This window comes from Aedes aegypti, chromosome 2, assembly GCF_002204515.2.
Source record: "Aedes aegypti strain LVP_AGWG chromosome 2, AaegL5.0 Primary Assembly, whole genome shotgun sequence".
In the NCBI taxonomy this organism is placed as follows: Eukaryota; Metazoa; Arthropoda; class Insecta; order Diptera; family Culicidae; genus Aedes; species Aedes aegypti.
The window spans coordinates 10,126,629-10,144,910 of record NC_035108.1 but is presented as its reverse complement, the minus strand read 5'-3'; the positions used below and the strand labels follow the sequence as shown (position 1 = coordinate 10,144,910).

At 37.7% G+C, this 18,282-nt stretch overlaps 1 protein-coding gene across 1 annotated transcript in view; it reads left to right on the top strand.

The window, feature by feature from the left end:
• The window catches only part of LOC5567811 (division abnormally delayed protein), a 329,501-nt gene that overhangs the window by 243,990 nt on the left and 67,229 nt on the right, over nucleotides 1–18,282 (top strand). The window lies entirely within an intron of this gene.

The following is an 18,282-nucleotide window of genomic DNA, read 5'->3' as shown; positions in this document are numbered from 1 at the left end:
ATTGAATTTCTTAAGGACTTCTGGTGAACTTCGCGGTAGAATATGGAATATTTTTTTTAAAGACAATTAAAGACAAAATAATTTCTAATAAAACTTTTAGCGACATATCTCAGTATTAGACTTGACAGAATCAGTAAATTTTTGAAGGGGTTACGAATGAGAACTGAATTTTTGAAAGACTAAAGTAACATTTTTAGGTAAATCCGAGAACATTTTCAATTTGCTGATAAAAAGTAGATTTATTAATAAAATATAGACATAGAAGGAATTAATGTTAACCAGGAGGAATTCGCTTTGAAAGTATGAACAAGTCCCACAATATTGTTTGACTAATATTCAAAAGATTTGCAAAAGTTCTGAAATCAAATAATTTCGAAGTTTTTTTTTTTAATTTTGATATAAATCTATTGTAAATTAATCAAATAATTTATGAATTAATAAGTTTTCTTGGAAAAATATAGTTTGAGCAAAAAACGTAATCATGCGAAAATACATCAAAAATAAAATCAAAATCAAAGACACAATAGAGACTAAGATCGATTTTGTTACATTTTTTTCACAGCTTGAATTTCTGCCATTCATCTGAAGAAAACTTTGTCATGCCGAAATTCTTTGAAAGTAAATCCTTATTTTCCGACAAAAATTCCCGTTATGTTTTGTTTGAGAAATTCCTTCAGTAATTTTGCCCATTTTCTCAATTATTTTTTTGGACATTATGCGAGTCGAAGTTGATGTAGAGTAGTGTTTGATCCTTCGACCTTGACACTTGCTCCTGCGGGGGCGGGTGATGAGGGCAGGATCAAACATGTCGCGCGTCGGTAGTGAAGCGGTGAAAAAGTGATCGGTTCGTTAGTAGTATTTGATCCTTCGACCTTGACGCTTGCTCCTGCGGAAGCGGGTGATGAGGGCAGGATCAAACATGTCGCGCGTCGGTAGTGAAGCGGTGGAAAAGTGATCGGTTCGTTAGTAGTGTTTGATCCTTCGACCTTGACGCTTGCTCCTGCGGGAGCGGGTGATGAGGGCAGGATCAAACATGTCGCGCGTCGGTAGTGAAGCGGTGAAAAAGTGATCGGTTCGTTAGTAGTGTTTGATCCTTCGACCTTGACGCTTGCTCCTGCGGGAGCGGGTGATGAGGGCAGTATCAAACATGTCGCGCGTCGGTAGTGAAGCGGTGGAAAAGTGATCGGTTCGTTAGTAGTGTTTGATCCTTCGACCTTGACACTTGCTCCTGCTGGGGCGGGTGATGAGGGCAGGATCAAACATGTCGCGCGTCGGTAGTGAAGCGGTGGAAAAGTGATCGGTTCGTTAGTAGTGTTTGATCCTTCGACCTTGACGCTTGTTCTTGCGGGGGCGGGCGATGGGGGCAGGATCAAACTTGTCGCGCGTCGTTCGCTCAGAGAAATGAAAAAGCGCCGCGGATCGCTAGTAGTGTTTGATCTATTGATCGCGTCGCTTGCTCTTGCTTGGGCGAATGACGAACACTTGTTCGGCGTTTAATGCGATTATCGAATTATTTCGCGAATCCGGTTAGGCGTGATTATATCATGGATCGCATCACCAAACATTGGTGACTCCCAGATCTTTACCTTATCCCACTAACCCAATATCCTCTCCATGACAACCGTGGAGATGCAGAGGTGATCTCGGTCTCTAGTAACAACGGTAGTCACACTAACATTCCTTCCCTTCCCCGATGACCGTAAGGACGTGGCCGGCGCCGTTATTGACTTTTAAATTTGAGCTCTCGATTTGTGCACATTGAAGAATGGTAAGCTAATCCCAAGCCCCATTCATTAATTCCCTGTGCAACTTCGATTGTTCTGGTCAATCACGGAGTAGCAACTACGAATTGTACGGTCATCTATGCTTATTATGCTTATTATGCTTATTATGCGAGTCGAAGTTGATGTATGGATATCTGTAGTGAATTCTCATAAGAGAAATCATCATCCCGGACACCTCGAACAGGGTATCCTTCAAAAACATGAGAAATTACAATGCTTTGAATATGCTACTTCATGCTGAAACAGCGTTATTGGGATTATTCAGAAAAAAAACGAATTTTGTGAATCAAACTTCCAGGATATTGATGCTTTTATTTTACCACGGTATTTTTTGCAACGGAGATGTCGGAAAATTGTCCTTATCGCACACAACAAAAAGCTAGTTCAAACAGTGACCAATCGATCGATAGCCGGACGGTTAAGCTTTCGGTTGTCACTCGATTCGCCGAAGTCAGGCGGTTGTGCTCGCTGATGCTGTGTAAGACAAGCGAGGTTTTCTCACTATAGTTGTACATAAAATAACGTAATTACTGAAGAGATTCATGCACATATTTGGAGCATCAAAATAAACCTAAATTTCAACGATCAATGTATTATTTTTCAATCAAATTCACTTTAAATTTACACGATCACGTAATATTCAACCATTTTTAGTTGAAAATTAAATGTATATTCATTTAAATTTACATGATGCTGTAACAACACACGAATTTGATTTATTTTTACAGTAGACTTCAATTTACATCACATTGAAAATTGAATATTGTTTTGTACGCAATAATTCACGGAATCAACGATGTTTTTTCAACATCTTCTCTCATACCTGAATGCTGGATTCTTGACATCCTTCTCATACACTTCACAGTGACCAGCCCACCCAAGTCTGCCGCATTTCGTATAGATTAAATGCACAACACACAAGCACTTACTCAAGCATTTACATTCAAAAACTAGGAATGATATTCAGTCCAGACATGTCCTGATGTTTCGATTTTGTTTGTGAATTTTGGTGAGTCACTAGCCGTATGGGTGTCGAAGACCCGAAAACTGTATCAGAAAACTGTTTCTGTTTGCTATGGTTTCATCTGATATGCTGGTCTCGGATTGGTAATTTTAGAACCTGGTTTTTTAGGGGTATATGGTTGACTACAAGCTTATCAGTACAACCCCAACAATGTGAGAATCAATCCTCTGGAAATCGAAAAAGTTTATTTCTGGTCTATAAGAAGCTGAGAGAGACTCGCGAAGAGGAAAAATATCAACGTCAAATGCAGCCCTTCGTTTTTATGGCTGAAAAAGTGAAAAGTATTGTACTCAAAGTAAGTCGATGTAAACACTGAGTGGAATAAGAAAAAAAAACTCAGCAATCGCAGAAAAAGAAGACCGTCTCCGCGAGTTTCGTATCAGATAAGAAGTACCACATATGTTGAACGAGTTACCTAAGAAGTCATGACTCGCCTTAGTGTACCCTTTGAAAGATCCTTGAAACATTCATGGTAAGATATTTAACGAAATCTTGGAAAATGTTAGCGAGCTAGTGCTATTATCAAGGAATTTCTCATTGCGTTATCATTTGTATCGATAATTAATTCTTCAATAATCAACAATTACAACAATGCAAATCTATACAACACTATACAAATTTTCCTATGCTAGAGACCCAAAGCTTGGTCCAGCAGCTCATCAACAGCATCACAGGCTATCAGCATATTATAAATGATATCCTTTCACACAGTCTATGTCCACTTTTTGCATCATCCATCTGCAAAGAGTATTACATTCTGTACACTTCCAGTCAATTTATTTAGTGCGCTGTATGAACAGACGATGCCAACCATTCTTAGCACTTTATTAATCCTCTTAGTGTCTCAGAAGTGTCTCGCCCAGATCCGCCCCGTGGACTTGATGGAACTACCATATCACACGTTTTGCCATCATGTTTCAGCAGCCAAGCTGCTGGTCGCACAGTGTTAGCACTTTTAGCGACAGCGCTCAAATGAGCTAGCAATTAATAACAGAACATCTGTTTGCTAATTAGAATGATTAATTTCTGTTCGTGTCGTCGTCGATTTCGGAAAACTTCACATCCCGCCCAGACAGACGTCCTTGTCCGATGTGGACAAGCTCATACAAGAGAGGGGGCAGTCTTGGAAAAAGTATTAATATTCCTTCCATGCTGCTCCAAGAAAGTGACGGTTTCTCACAAACATCACGACTGAAACACTGCAGACAATTTTCGGTCATCCCCACACGGAACGGAGCAGGGATGCACCCCGATGACAGCAGGGGGAACGGAATCATTTCCACAACTCATAAAGCTTTCAGCAGTGCATTTTGCTCCAACTGTCATGGAAGAACCCTCCTGGGCTTTATCGCGTCCCATCCACAACATCCAACAAGAGTGGTCCAGATTTTAAAAACACCATGCCAAAAAACTGCGCATTGTTAGTATTTTACAAGTTTTAACCATCTCTGGTTTTCATAGAAAACAGTTTTTTGGTTTTCATAGAAAACAAATTAAAAAAATAAGTTTTTTTTTTTTGACATATGTACATATTTAGCGTAAAAAATCGAAGGAACACTGTTTTCTTTTGATTTTTTTCCCATGTTTTAATACTAGTTAGTGTTAATATTGTAGATGATCGCTTTGATTTATGTTTTTCAACTAAAAACATGTTTGTGAATTGGGTTTTTAACAGTTTTCTAGAAAACTGGTCCTCTGTGCGGCCCAGAAAGTCCCCATTTCCGCAGCGGAGACAAACGGCGACAACAATAATGTCCTTCGCTGCAGAAGAAATAAAAAGAAGCACGTTATAAATTTGCAGTGCAACCATGGCCGGCTAACTGTCTGCCTGTGTGCGCATTTCTAGAATAGTTACACCATTTGTCGACATGGTTTTTTTTTTCCGACGGGAGGTGGGGAACTTTTTTCTGTCGTTAGTTATCGCTGCCGACCTAACCACCAACTGAGTTTGTGAAAAACGTTGGAAAAGTGCTGCGACGAATAAAAAATCTCTAATTTTCGGTACGGGGAATTGGACGTTGTAAACAGGATTCAGAGGACGGCCGCAGTGATGGTCGGAGCCGATAAGGCTGGAACAACGAGTTTTTATATGACAGATTTTGTTCTGCGGGATGTACTTCGAGACTATTTCGTAATAAAGTATAAAGAATCCAATTGTGTAAGGACAATGTAGTGAGTAATTTGTCGGCACATCTCCATAAGTTTGCTGCAATCTAATTCGTGAAATATATGCACTGCTGTTAAAGATAGAACGAGAATGAATTTCTCAATTATGTATTATTTTTACAAATATGGATCTCTTTGGCGAACATCTCGCAAGATAGAAGATAGAAGATAGAAGATAGAAGATAGAAGATAGAAGATAGAAGATAGAAGATAGAAGATAGAAGATAGAAGATAGAAGATAGAAGATAGAAGATAGAAGATAGAAGATAGAAGATAGAAGATAGAAGATAGAAGATAGAAGATAGAAGATAGAAGATAGAAGATAGAAGATAGAAGATAGAAGATAGAAGATAGAAGATAGAAGATAGAAGATAGAAGATAGAAGATAGAAGATAGAAGATAGAAGATAGAAGATAGAAGATAGAAGATAGAAGATAGAAGATAGAAGATAGAAGATAGAAGATAGAAGATAGAAGATAGAAGATAGAAGATAGAAGATAGAAGATAGAAGATAGAAGATAGAAGATAGAAGATAGAAGATAGAAGATAGAAGATAGAAGATAGAAGATAGAAGATAGAAGATAGAAGATAGAAGATAGAAGATAGAAGATAGAAGATAGAAGATAGAAGATAGAAGATAGAAGATAGAAGATAGAAGATAGAAGATAGAAGATAGAAGATAGAAGATAGAAGATAGAAGATAGAAGATAGAAGATAGAAGATAGAAGATAGAAGATAGAAGATAGAAGATAGAAGATAGAAGATAGAAGATAGAAGATAGAAGATAGAAGATAGAAGATAGAAGATAGAAGATAGAAGATAGAAGATAGAAGATAGAAGATAGAAGATAGAAGATAGAAGATAGAAGATAGAAGATAGAAGATAGAAGATAGAAGATAGAAGATAGAAGATAGAAGATAGAAGATAGAAGATAGAAGATAGAAGATAGAAGATAGAAGATAGGAAGATAGAAGATAGAAGATAGAGATAGAAGATAGAAGATAGAAGATAGAAGATAGAAGATAGAAGATAGAAGATAGAAGATAGAAGATAGAGATAGAAAAGATAGAAGATAAAGATAAAAGATAAAGATAAAAGATAAAAGATAAAAGATAAAAGATAAAGATAAAAGATAAAAGATAAAAGATAGAAGATAGAAGATAGAATAGAATAGATTGATCGCCGTGTTTTCCTTGCACACGAAAATGTACTTTGTCTCAACAAGAATTAAAATAACAAGATATTCCTGGCAGACTTTTTGTTTGATCTCTATTTCTCTGTCACTATTATAAGGTAATTGTTGTTGTATTGGCCGAACTTTGACACTTTTTTTCCATTCCGAAACCCTTTGCTTTTTGTGGGAGATTCATCAAATTCCAAATCATTCTATCGATAATTCGATTACATCGCTCTAAAATCCAAATTCAGTTCACCCACCCTGCCCTTGTTAATCCTGTTATCAAAGTTTACTCTACACAGAAAAACCCCTACTGATTGTGTTTAGACCGTGCAGTACCTTCGAAAGGCAACGTAATGACTATTCCTACAACATAAAACTCAAATGGCGATCCATCCTACAGTCAATGCGCTGTAAACTTGCTTGTTACAACCCAAGTCTGCTACGAAAAAAGAAAATCACCAATCGACAACAAGCGGAGAAAAAACAACACGACACGACGATGATATAAAAAAAACTATAAACTAACACAGTTAACAAATTTTCTCTGGCATATCTCATTCGGGTGGATAAGTTGAAAAGATTTTTTTTCTGGGCTATTCGTTCTCCTGGTGGTACGATAGAAGCAGAACTAGTCATGAGGAGCACAAATTTCGGTCAGATTTGTCCGGTTCACCGGAGCAATAATTCTGCAGCAAGAACAAAAAATAGTTGAACTTCCACCCGTAGAACTTTCATATGCCATGGCAGTTGGGCTAGAATGAAAAATCCTAGAATTCACCTTCGTGCTGGTTGAACTTTTCCTATGTATAAAGTAACATCATTTTCAATATGTTATACCCCAAAGTTTTGCGTAATCATTTGGAACGCTATTGTATTGATTGTGAATAGTAGAAAATTGTTCAAGAAATCCTCCTATTGCACTAAACAATCTAAAAAAAACTAAAAAGATTGTTGTAGAAACATCAGTTAGAATAAAGATGTCCTCATAGCTATTGCCACGAAAATAGTAGGAATTTTCCTGCGAAAAAAAAAAACACTCTAGAAAGATTTTGAAGGCATTTCTGCAAAATATTTCAGTAATTTCTTATAAAGCTTCAGATGAAATCCAAGGGAAATGTTTGAGGCGATTCTTAAGAAGTAATTTCTCATAGAGCTGAAGGAATCCAAGAGAGCAATCTAGGGAAATTTCTTTAGAAGTCTCAGGCCGAATTTAACACTTCAGTCGTTGCGCTGTTGTATTTTGTACAACACTGTTGAAAAAACCTCGCTTTTCGTTCACAACCGCAGCGTGGTGGTTCTGACGGTGGCAAACCGCGCGACGGCTGGAAGGTTAAAGAGATGTCCACTATTGGAAGTTTCTATTGTATCTACAAGAAAAAATGAATAAATAAGAGAATGAACCCCGGCAGTAATTTCTATATGTGTCCTTAAAGAATCTTGCATGCTCAGAGGAATCTTCAAGCAATTACAGGAATCCCTCCAAGAATTCTTCAGACGAATTTATGGTTGATTTTTTTGAGGGTTCTTACCATACCAATAGTGTTGGAAGAATTCTTTATGAAATTTTTGAATAAATTGTCTGAATAACTACAGGAATCACATTAAAATCTTTTGATGAATTCGCGAGTTGTCCGTAGATGAACTCCTGAAAGCTTATTATAAGCTTCGTTCAATATTTACTGTTCCAAATGATTATTTTTCTCAAATATAAGAAACGTCTAAAAAGTATGAACTGTACACTTTTCAGCAAAGATCCGTTTATCAGTCTTTTTTCTTGCCTCTAGCAATCTGTATCTCTTCACATGCAATGGACTCATTCCGTAAGAGATGGAAATTAGTCCTAATTTGGAATCCTGACATCTGACTATGTAAAACGTTGCCCGGGGACCAAGGGAAAATGGCGTATGACCTTGATGATGGTGGAAAACAAGCACCGAAACGGGAGAAGGAATGTGATTTACTGTAAAGTTTCCGCATTTTGTTTGACTTTGAAGCTAAAGTGTGCTGCTGCTCGCAGAACATGATTATAATGATAATTTATTTTGCAGCTAAATTAATTTCGTTCCACTTTGTTTTATTACGTCCACCTAAGTCGAAAATGCTTTCCACATTGTTGATTCGCTCCCGAGTGGTAAGCAAACGAGAGAAAAGTGAATTTGAGGCGACCGGTCCCTAATAGAGAGTGGCGGCGTGAGGAATTTCATTTCGAGTTCATTTTCTATGCTGATGCTGACGTATATTTTCAAAGTACACACTGGGAAACCAAGCTCGGGCAACCCTTTTCCGAAGCCGAAATTCCAACGCAATCATTGGGGTGTTGTGCGAGGGGATGGCATAAGCGAAATTCCATCTAGGTTTTGGGGTAGGTCAGTGGTTCCCAAACTTTTTGATGCTGCGATCCTCTATTGAGTTCTACACACATCCCGCGGACTCGCAAAAAATATTGTTCTTAGAATCAATGCAATGAAATATTTTTGAAAAGTTGGTGATATACAGTAAGTGACATAAGTTAGTTACCAAATGCTGTTTTTCCATACAAAATGCCCAAGTTTGGGGTGCTGTATCTCAGCTTCTGGTAGTCCGAATTGGTCGAAAATTGGATGACGAACTACAAACAACTTGAAATTTTGCCTGTAAGGGAATAATTACATTGCAGTCATTTTACATAGAATTTCAGAGGGTTGTTCAAAGACAAAAGTAAGTAACCGAGAGAGCTTTTAATTTAATTCGAAAACGGTAAGTCGTGGGAAGTTGGTGTGTTCTGCAAATTTGTGTGACTTCAGAAATTGAACAACTTTGCAGAACACACCAACAACCCACAACTTACCGTTTAGGAATTAAATAAAAAAGTCTCTCGGTTACTTTCTTTTGTCTTTGAACAACCCTCTGAAACTCTATGTAAAATGACTGCAATGTAATAATTCCCTCACAGGCAAAATTTTAAGTTATTTGTAGTTCGTCATCCAAATTTCAGCCAATTCGGACCACAGCATGTGGTTACAGACTAATGTCACTGACTGTAGTAATGGACAGAATAAAGAACGCTTAGGCCGTTCTTTCAGACACAATTATCAAGTTTGGAGCCCTAGATCTCGGTTTCAAATGATCTAATTGTTTTACCGCAGCTCAGAAATCACCTAAATTTCACTCAACACAAAATTTACAGTATTTCAAACACAAACAAACTTTCAAATTACCTCAAATCTCTAATTGTGTTAAAAATGGCATTGGTTTAATAGTTAAATTAAAAGAAAGTCTCTTATCCAGCTGATAACTGGAAGGATCCCGAGGTTCGCTGTTAGCAAACAATCGATTAAATTTTCAAAGCAGGGCAGTTTTAGGTTCTCTAGATTTATGCTTTAAAAGTCTCAATAGCTTTATGGCCCCCAGAGAAGTCGTCACGGCCCCATAGTCGTCCACGGACCACCGTTTGGGAAACCATGGAATAGGTCCACGGACCACCGTTTGGGAAACCATGGAATAGGTCCACGGACCACCGTTTGGGAAACCATGGAATAGGTACTGTGGGATCAGCTTCAATTTTGAGTTAAAGGATATAACTCTCCGGAAGGCTGTCCTCGCTGATGCGCATCAAGCTTCTACCGGAGCGTGTGAATGTGATCCATTAGGGAATGGATTCGGTAAAACATCGATAGAAGTCGAGAGGAAAAAGTTGGAACTCGTTGGGTAAAACTGATTTTTTTTTCGGCTTGCCTAGAGCACATCACCATATTACCGAAGCAGGCGTCCTCGTTGTTTGAATAGCTATTCCGCTGCTCGCTTGCTCAGCTTTTGACGAGACGAGTTTGCACTGGTTATCCGGCAACTCATAGCAGGCTGAGTAATTGGGAAAATGATTTCACTAATGGGTTTCAAGTCGGCGGAAATTGACTGTCACCGAATGCTAGCGAACTGTGTGTTGTATGAGATGCCAATTTTGGTTAGTTGAGTAGCTTTTTACATGGATGGGTGGAATGGTTGTTAGGCACGTTTTCTCTGATGAAATTTAAAAAGGTGCGTTTCGGCATCCGTTCGTTGTAAAATGATTAATTGTAAATGGTTTCTTTTAAATAATTTGCTTATGAGTAACACACAAACGATTGCTTAGAGATATCACGAGCGAAATGAGTTCTTCAACATTTAAAGAGTAATGAAGTTTAAAGCTTGAGCTTGGGTTTTATTGATCGCCCGTGGTTACTACTTCAGTATCGTCAGATCAGCTGCACTTACGCAAGGAAAAAACCAGATGACTACTTGGGATCAACAGACAACCTCTCAAGTCTCAAGTCGAATCTAGTACACAACACTAAAGATGGCCTTACAGTTGAGGTCGAAATACGCGTATCTGTCAAAGGATACAAACTCTAGTGCAATTAAATGGTATAGTACTAAATTCGTTTTTTTTTTATATACAACTTCAGTGTTGTGATCTTCTAGTTTTAGGCAATAGAGGTACCTGCCAGATTAGAATGTAGACCAATGAGGGGAAGAGGGAGGAATAGATTTTGCTTCCGTAACTGGTTCACAGTAGACCGGATATACCCCTGCATCTCAGCCATTTTATGCGGGAAGGTATAGGGGTAAGTAAATTTTATGGCAGAGAACCCTCTCTGCTTTTGGTTAGCAGACTATGTAACAGGCGTAAGGAAAGGCATGCTATGCATAATGATGGAAGAATGGAAGCGTAGGTAAACGGTTTCTTGTCAATCTCTGGTTCGATAGCGATTGCTAGGAACGAACAATTAAAGTGCGATAGATTGAGAGTGGAAGATAGAAGCAAATGCAAGAGGCAACTACAAAGTACGATAAAAGGGACGGGCCTGGGATTGAACGCATGACTTTCTGCTTATGAAGCAGAAACGATAGCCTTTAGGCCATCAATCCCGTCTGGAGGAGACCGTACAGTTGAGGTCAAAATACGCATATTTGTCATAGGATACAAATTCTAGTACTCGAGTACTAAACTCTATTTTAATTTACTCACTTATATTCTTCATAACAGCTCGAACATCTCTCATAATATTTAATTTTATTGCTAACATTCTTCCTCACCTTAAAATAACAAAATTCACTGATAAAACAGCACCTTTAAAAAGCATTGCAACAAGAAACAAATATCTCAATTGCCTACTTGTACCTTTCGCCGGAAGTTTGAATAGGAGAAAATCGAGGTAGCAAAGTGCTCCACTATTCACGCGTTCATCTATTCATTCATGGTCGACTCTTTCAACTTATTTTCCACAGCACGCTACTTTTAGAGCAGTCAAGTCGAGTCAAGACTCCTTTCTTACCTCCATCTCCAGCAAACAACAAATTTCAAGATAGCTAGTCCGTGAATGAATGGATCCACTTGAATGGCAAGAAAAAAAAATCATTCCATCATCAGCATCCCTGCATCCTCCATTGCATTTCACGAGCTTCAGTCAAGGCTGAAGAGAATAGAAGGCGAAAGTCGTAGGAAAAGCGGAAGCAATGAATGAAAAATAATTTGAGTGCTTTGGCGGCGCGCAGCTTTGCCATGGAATATCCTGAGATGTGAATGTGTGAGTCTGTGTGAAAAGGCGGGTGCACCGGCCATCCTATAAGTGAAGAATGTCTGCACCAGATGCCATTGAAAGGTATCTGTGGTGAAGGTCGTCCCAACCGGCTCTCATCGGACAGTGGTTCAAAGCGGGCCGAAGCTCATACAAATTAAGTTTTAAAATTCGTTGGCTGACATTTTTCTTGATTTTTTTTTTTTTAATTGAATAACAATTACCTTAAGTTTCAGATTGGTTTCTGTACATTTTGATTTTTCAAATAATGTGAGCTGAAATTGACCCTTCTAAACTTTTCAAATTTTGTGGATGTTGTCCAATCGAAATCGCGCAAATTTCAATATGTTAACCATTTTAGAGACATCTTATAAAAAAATTGAAATTTTTCTTAACTTGTAAGATATCTGAGAAACGCTCTAAAATCATTGTTTACTATTCAATTTGTTTCAAGTATTCCAGAATAGTTGATGCACTATGGCTTCATTTGCGCTTTTTTGGGCCAAGATTTTTGATTTTTAGGCCATTAGATCATAAAACATGTTCTAATGATCGAATTTTTTCATCATCAATTCCCAAATAAGCCAAGACAGCACAAAAAGTTTCCCTATGACAGTCTACTTCAAATTTCTACACAAATAATAAAATAAATTCATGATAAATTATATGATTGTTTCGATAAAATTACCTATTTTATACCAATTCCGCCAAATGAACTGGAAATATCATTTTTTGTTTAGGCGACTATTTCCATCAAATTGCTCACTAATTATAATGACCAATGATTTTATAAATGACTGGAGTAAATTTTGTACATTTGGTGAGCATTTTTATGAAATGTGGCCACTATGCATCGGCAGGCTGGATTGGATAGGCAATGAATGCAATCAGCCGCACTCGCATCCTTCTGCCCTTTCCATCATCATCGTCAGAGTGTCCCCCTTTTGAACGAGGTGTGGTGAAATTAATGCAGCCACTTTGCATACACCAAGTGCGGGATAATGGGGTTAGATGGAAATTCCATGTTTCAGAGATTAGTGGAAAAAATGTTCGATAAATTATTAAGTCAATCTGATCAACATAGCTTTCAATTTTTGCTTAAGAAACTTAGTGTCTGTACCTGACCATACAGTGAAAATACATTTCGTAATCAAATCGTTCGAAAAAAAAACATTACGAATTTCAATAGCTTTAGGGTATTTGACAATATATATACGATAGGCTGGGAAAAAACAGAACATTTTTCACGAAATGAATTTAAGAAATCATTTTCTTGTAGAAACAACAAATGATTTCGAAGCAATTATTTCGTAATACTCAACTATTTTCATCCGTTTTCTTTTCAAGATTTTGGCTCTGTTATGGATTATTTCCGATTGAGCCTTTATTTTTATGAAGTCTTATTTTATAACGTTTTTTGAAAAGATGAAGAGGTTTTGCGCCTTTTTGAGAAGTATTTTGAAAGAAAATCACTCATAGGGGCTTTTCCCTCTTCCAATTTTTTTGTTCAAATAAATAAATAAACTATTTTCATCCCCTTCCATGAATATTTCATGAAGTTGCTGAATTACGAGAGGGTGTCAAGTATCAATACTTCGCATGGTGAATGAAAATAGCGTTATATCTACGGATGAAATCGGATTTTTAAATCTTGGCTTTACAAGTTATGGAATCAATAAATTCGATACCTCATAATATAATGACGACAAACCACGATTACTTTAGTCATAATCATGATTCTTCATGAGCGTAATATCCAGGGTGACAATATTAAACGGCGAGCTTTACATCAACTCATCCATGTCGATCACTTATAATCCACGACTAAGTGATTGTGTAGTAGAGAAGGTTATTGGTTAGAATCATGTTGAAGCATCTTTTTTTTTTTTGTTCTTTTTGTTAACCCTGTCAGAACAAAACATAGTTCATGGTGGATGCGCGAGTCATTAATTCATGCATTTGATTCATGATTCCGATCAATCAGCAACAAAAATATAGCACGTGTGTTGCATTACGGAAATTTAAATCATGATTTCAGATCATAGTATATTTTCATAAGAATCACACTAGAATCGTGATATCATGAATCATAATCATAATTTTGCTATTCTGATTACTATCAGTGTACGAAAAAGGTATTAAACAAAATATTAAAAGCTATATACAGTGCAATCTAGGAAGCAGTTTACCCCAACTGGCCCCTCTAGAAGTATCGCAATACAGTTGACTAATAAATGGAAACCAGGGTGGAAACCTTTTGGCCGGATATCTCAACGGACCGCCGCCACATTATCCCCGAAGGATGTGACCCGTTGCAGCGGTCGTCAAAATGTTTGCTGTGGTTATAATGACGCCTCGGTTGGCAGCACCGGTGATAATGTCACTCGTCGCTTTTATGGCAGAAGTGAGAAAACGAGGACACACGATGCATCAGGTGCCTACCAGAGTACCGACGCTGCTTATAATAGAGTAAGGTGGGGCAAATGCTTGACCTTAGTGTAATAATCAACATTTACAGAAAAACTGTTACAGTCGAAAAGGCATAATTATCACACAATTGACGTTTAATCTATTGGCTTTGCTGACCAAACTTATGTTAGAATAATTCACCATTTTTAGTTAAAACAGTTTGAAAATTTAAGGTCTAAAATGAACCTTAACCGTTGAATAAAACTTTTACTTATTGCTGTTTTCATTTGAGATGCAAATGTTGAGTAATCGTCCTCCAAATTCGGTAACACAAAATAATCAAAGGACACCTAGCAACGATTACATAAATCACCGCCGCCCTAGCAACAAAAATCTATCTTTGACATCGCATTTCTTGTGAAAAATCTTACCGCATTTGGTGTTCCCGCATTTGATATTTGCATTTCAAACGCACACACCAATATATCATGCGATAGAAATGTGATTTTCACGTTAATTAACATACGAAGTCCTCAAAAATGGTCAAAATCTGAATCTATTTCTATATTTTTTTAAAGTGAAAGTGTCTTATTTGGTTAGCATTCAAACCAATATAAAACATACAACATTTGTTTTGAATTGAGCTAAAAGTTAAAAAGTGGCCCCACTTTACTCTAATGGCACTGGACTCCTACGCCAGTGATGATGTTGGCTTTCACGAGAACGAAATGTATTTAATCCATTCGTCAGGGAAAGTGGTTCATTGAAAGCTAGATTACGGTGACATTCTGCTGCAGTTGTTGTCTTTCGAGCGTTGCATAATTTTTGCATTTGCGTCGGAAATGACCGTGACTCATTTCATATTTTTTCCCCCATTCCGTTATTTTATGATGAATGTACACAATCATATAAAATCTGTACACCCAACCGGAATTAAATTCTTCGGAATGCGAACCGATAAATAATGGAACCCAAAGCGAAAACTGAGCTCATTTCAGACGAACTTCGCCAGCAAAAAAAAAACACTATCAAAGCTTCCGAAAGCCTCGTTGCGTGACAAAACTCGAATCGTATTTTTACCATGAATGCAAATTTCGCTAAATTTACCGATCTGGGATTTAATTAAACATTTTATATGACGCCCGCTCAGCTCAGGTCGCAAGGCCTCTGCAACCATTCCAACTGAATTGACGTTGTGCAGGTCCATTCACCGGGCTTGCTGGACCAAACATGGATGGTTGAGAGTTACGACATGGGCGGTTCACCTAATGGGACTTACCGATGCACCATTTTTGAATATATTCCATCGCAAACAGCCGGCGAAATTGGATATTGTTTTGTTGGTAATCGTTTGAGGTGATTGCGGTTCGTGATTAATGCATGGGAATTTGAGTTGGGCGCAATCAGAACGTATTTCGGAGAATGTTGATGGAAGATGATTTTTTTGTAGATATCCGTTGAAGTTTTCGGATAGCAAACAAAAAATCGAAAGGCAATTCAAAATTTTTAAAAATTTATTCGAAAATTTCCAGAAATTATCGGAAATAGAGTTTATAGTCTGATTATCCAGCAAAGTTATCGAGTTATATACGGTCTACGAATTTATCCAGTATTTATTAAAGATTTATGAATCATGTTTGTTATTGTGGAGGTTGATGTTTTCTAGTTTAACTGCTGTTTCAGGTATATCAAGAGCTTCCAGTATATACTCCAAGTACAAATCTTCGGATATACAAACATTGCCGAAAGTTCCTAAAGAAATTAGGAACAAGGGTATTACTTAAGAATTCCGAAATAATTCAATGTACAGACTTCTCCATATCTCGATGTTCTACATGTCGATATCTCTCCCTATGTCCATGATTGCTTCGGTCCCTAAGGTCTGCATACGATTTCTCTCTAAATATCTCGATATCCTCCTTATCTCGATATCTCCATATCTCGATGTGTTCCTGTTGATTTTTTGTTCTCAATTTTCTCTCCATATGTCGATATGAAGATTATCAAAGGTTACTAGACCAGATTTAAGTAATTCAGAACAATTTTGAAACTCGAAATGAAGTTTGTTTGTTTATCATTTTACTAGTAACGAAGTGATTTTCTATCTAGTGTTCATTAAATTAATGTTCTTTGTCTCGATCTCTTCCTATCTCGATGGTCCCTTCGATATCGAGATGTGGAGAGGCGACTGTATTTCAAAATTCTTGGGGCTGCAAATAAATTCGTGTTAATTTGAAGATTCAATCGGATTTTTGAGATTTTTCTCGTGAAATTATGTTACGATCCGATGTATAGGATGTAAAATACCGCTTCCAGCAATTATATTTGTGGGCTTCGTGGCCGAGCGGTTAGTGTTACCAAGCATTTAGTCACATCGAGTCAAGGAGTGTGGGTTCGATTCCCGCTTCAGTCCGGAAAACTTTTCGTCAGGAACGTATTTTGACTGTACCACTGGACGCTGCATGCTAGTCCGTTGTCTAGTGTGGTGCTTCCTTCAAAGGACATAACCGTCCACTGGAAGCATTAACGTGTTCGTGTCGTGTCTATTGGTCCTTCACAGTCATTTCTACGTTTGTGCTGCCTTTATATCGATGCTATATATTCTATTATAGAATTATATTCGAAAAATAAATAAACTCGTTTGTAATGTAGCAAAAAAAACAAGCCTCAAAATCAAAAACAGAAATATAAGTATGAGAGCTTTAAAAATCCTTGGAACTCAAAACTTCACAGTCTGTAAGGATTTAAACATCGCTCATAAACCCTCTAGTAATCACTAAATATATCTGTCGTTCAAGGAGACCTATTTCCAAATAAGTACTTAAATGTAATGACAGTGATTGAATTCAACATGGTGTTATATTCTAGCATAGCATAGAATAGACTGTCTGTACATATCAATGGTTGCTACTCCGTGATTGATTATGGGACTTGCCGCTTATTCTCGAAGTGCACATTTTAGCATATCTCATAGTATTGATTAATAACTACGCCGGCCGAGTCCTTACTGTCAGTTGGGATGGGGAAGGAATGTTAGTGTGAAATGATTGTTGCTACTAGAGATCGAGAATACCTCTACATGTCCGCAATCATTACAGGAAGGGTGTTTATGAGCGAGGGAGGAAAAACATCTGGAAGTCGCTTTTGGTCGGGGATGTGATCCTTGGATAAGAAGAAAAAACGACTCTTACTTCTAACTAGTTTTGCATATTGGTAGAGGATAAAAATAGTCCGTCGACATTCATAATATCGAACTATTCAAAGGTTATTTTTAGTTCTGACAAAAATAAAATTTAGTGAATATTAAAGTTATAGAAAACAAGAATAAAGGTTTATGTCCACATTTGTAGTGACGAATTATCCGTAGTTTAAAAATTACATAGTGTTATCGTAAGCATGAAACGAGCTCACCAGTTGGTAATCCATCCTCGTCTGAACACGAATATCTCTTCGCACTCGCCCAATGTGAACCGGACACGATTGATCTTGATTCCGTCGCTCAGACGACCAAAAGACCACAGAATAGATATGTGCAAAATGGTCCATTTCAGTGAACGAATCCAATCTAAATCACTTATTTTAGTGAACCGGATCATTTAAACGGTTCAGTGGCTCAGCGGCTCGCAATGGAAGAGCGAACTGAACCGAGCGAAAGGAAAAGGAGCGGTTCATTCCCTGTTGCACGACATGCGTTCCTTCCGTAGTTTTCGCTCTCTCATTCTTCTTACATTCTTCCCCAGAAACGCACGATCAAGGTACCGATTTCTCACTCACTCTCTCGATAATGGATTTGTGCCTCACAACGATTTTCAGCAAAAAGCTGCCTTGCGGAATTATCCGTCAACACAATAAAGCGAAATTAGATAATCGTACAGTTCCACAACTGTGAGAAGCTTACTTTCTCTTTTTCCTGTCTATGGAGAACTTTTGCTGTGTCCATCGCCACAGTAGCAGTTTATTTTATACACCAAATTAACCAATGCTTTCATCAAGTCAAGATTTCTCATCATTGATACGAATATTCAGAACCTTTCTCACGATGTACTTGGCCGATTTCCCCTACCCGAACTAAAAAGAACCAAGTAGTGCTTTTTCTCGCTATCTTATATCTACCTATATGCAAGTGGGCAGGGCAAATTTATTTGTCTATGCTAAGAGCACGAAGCAGCAAAAAACTTTGGTTGC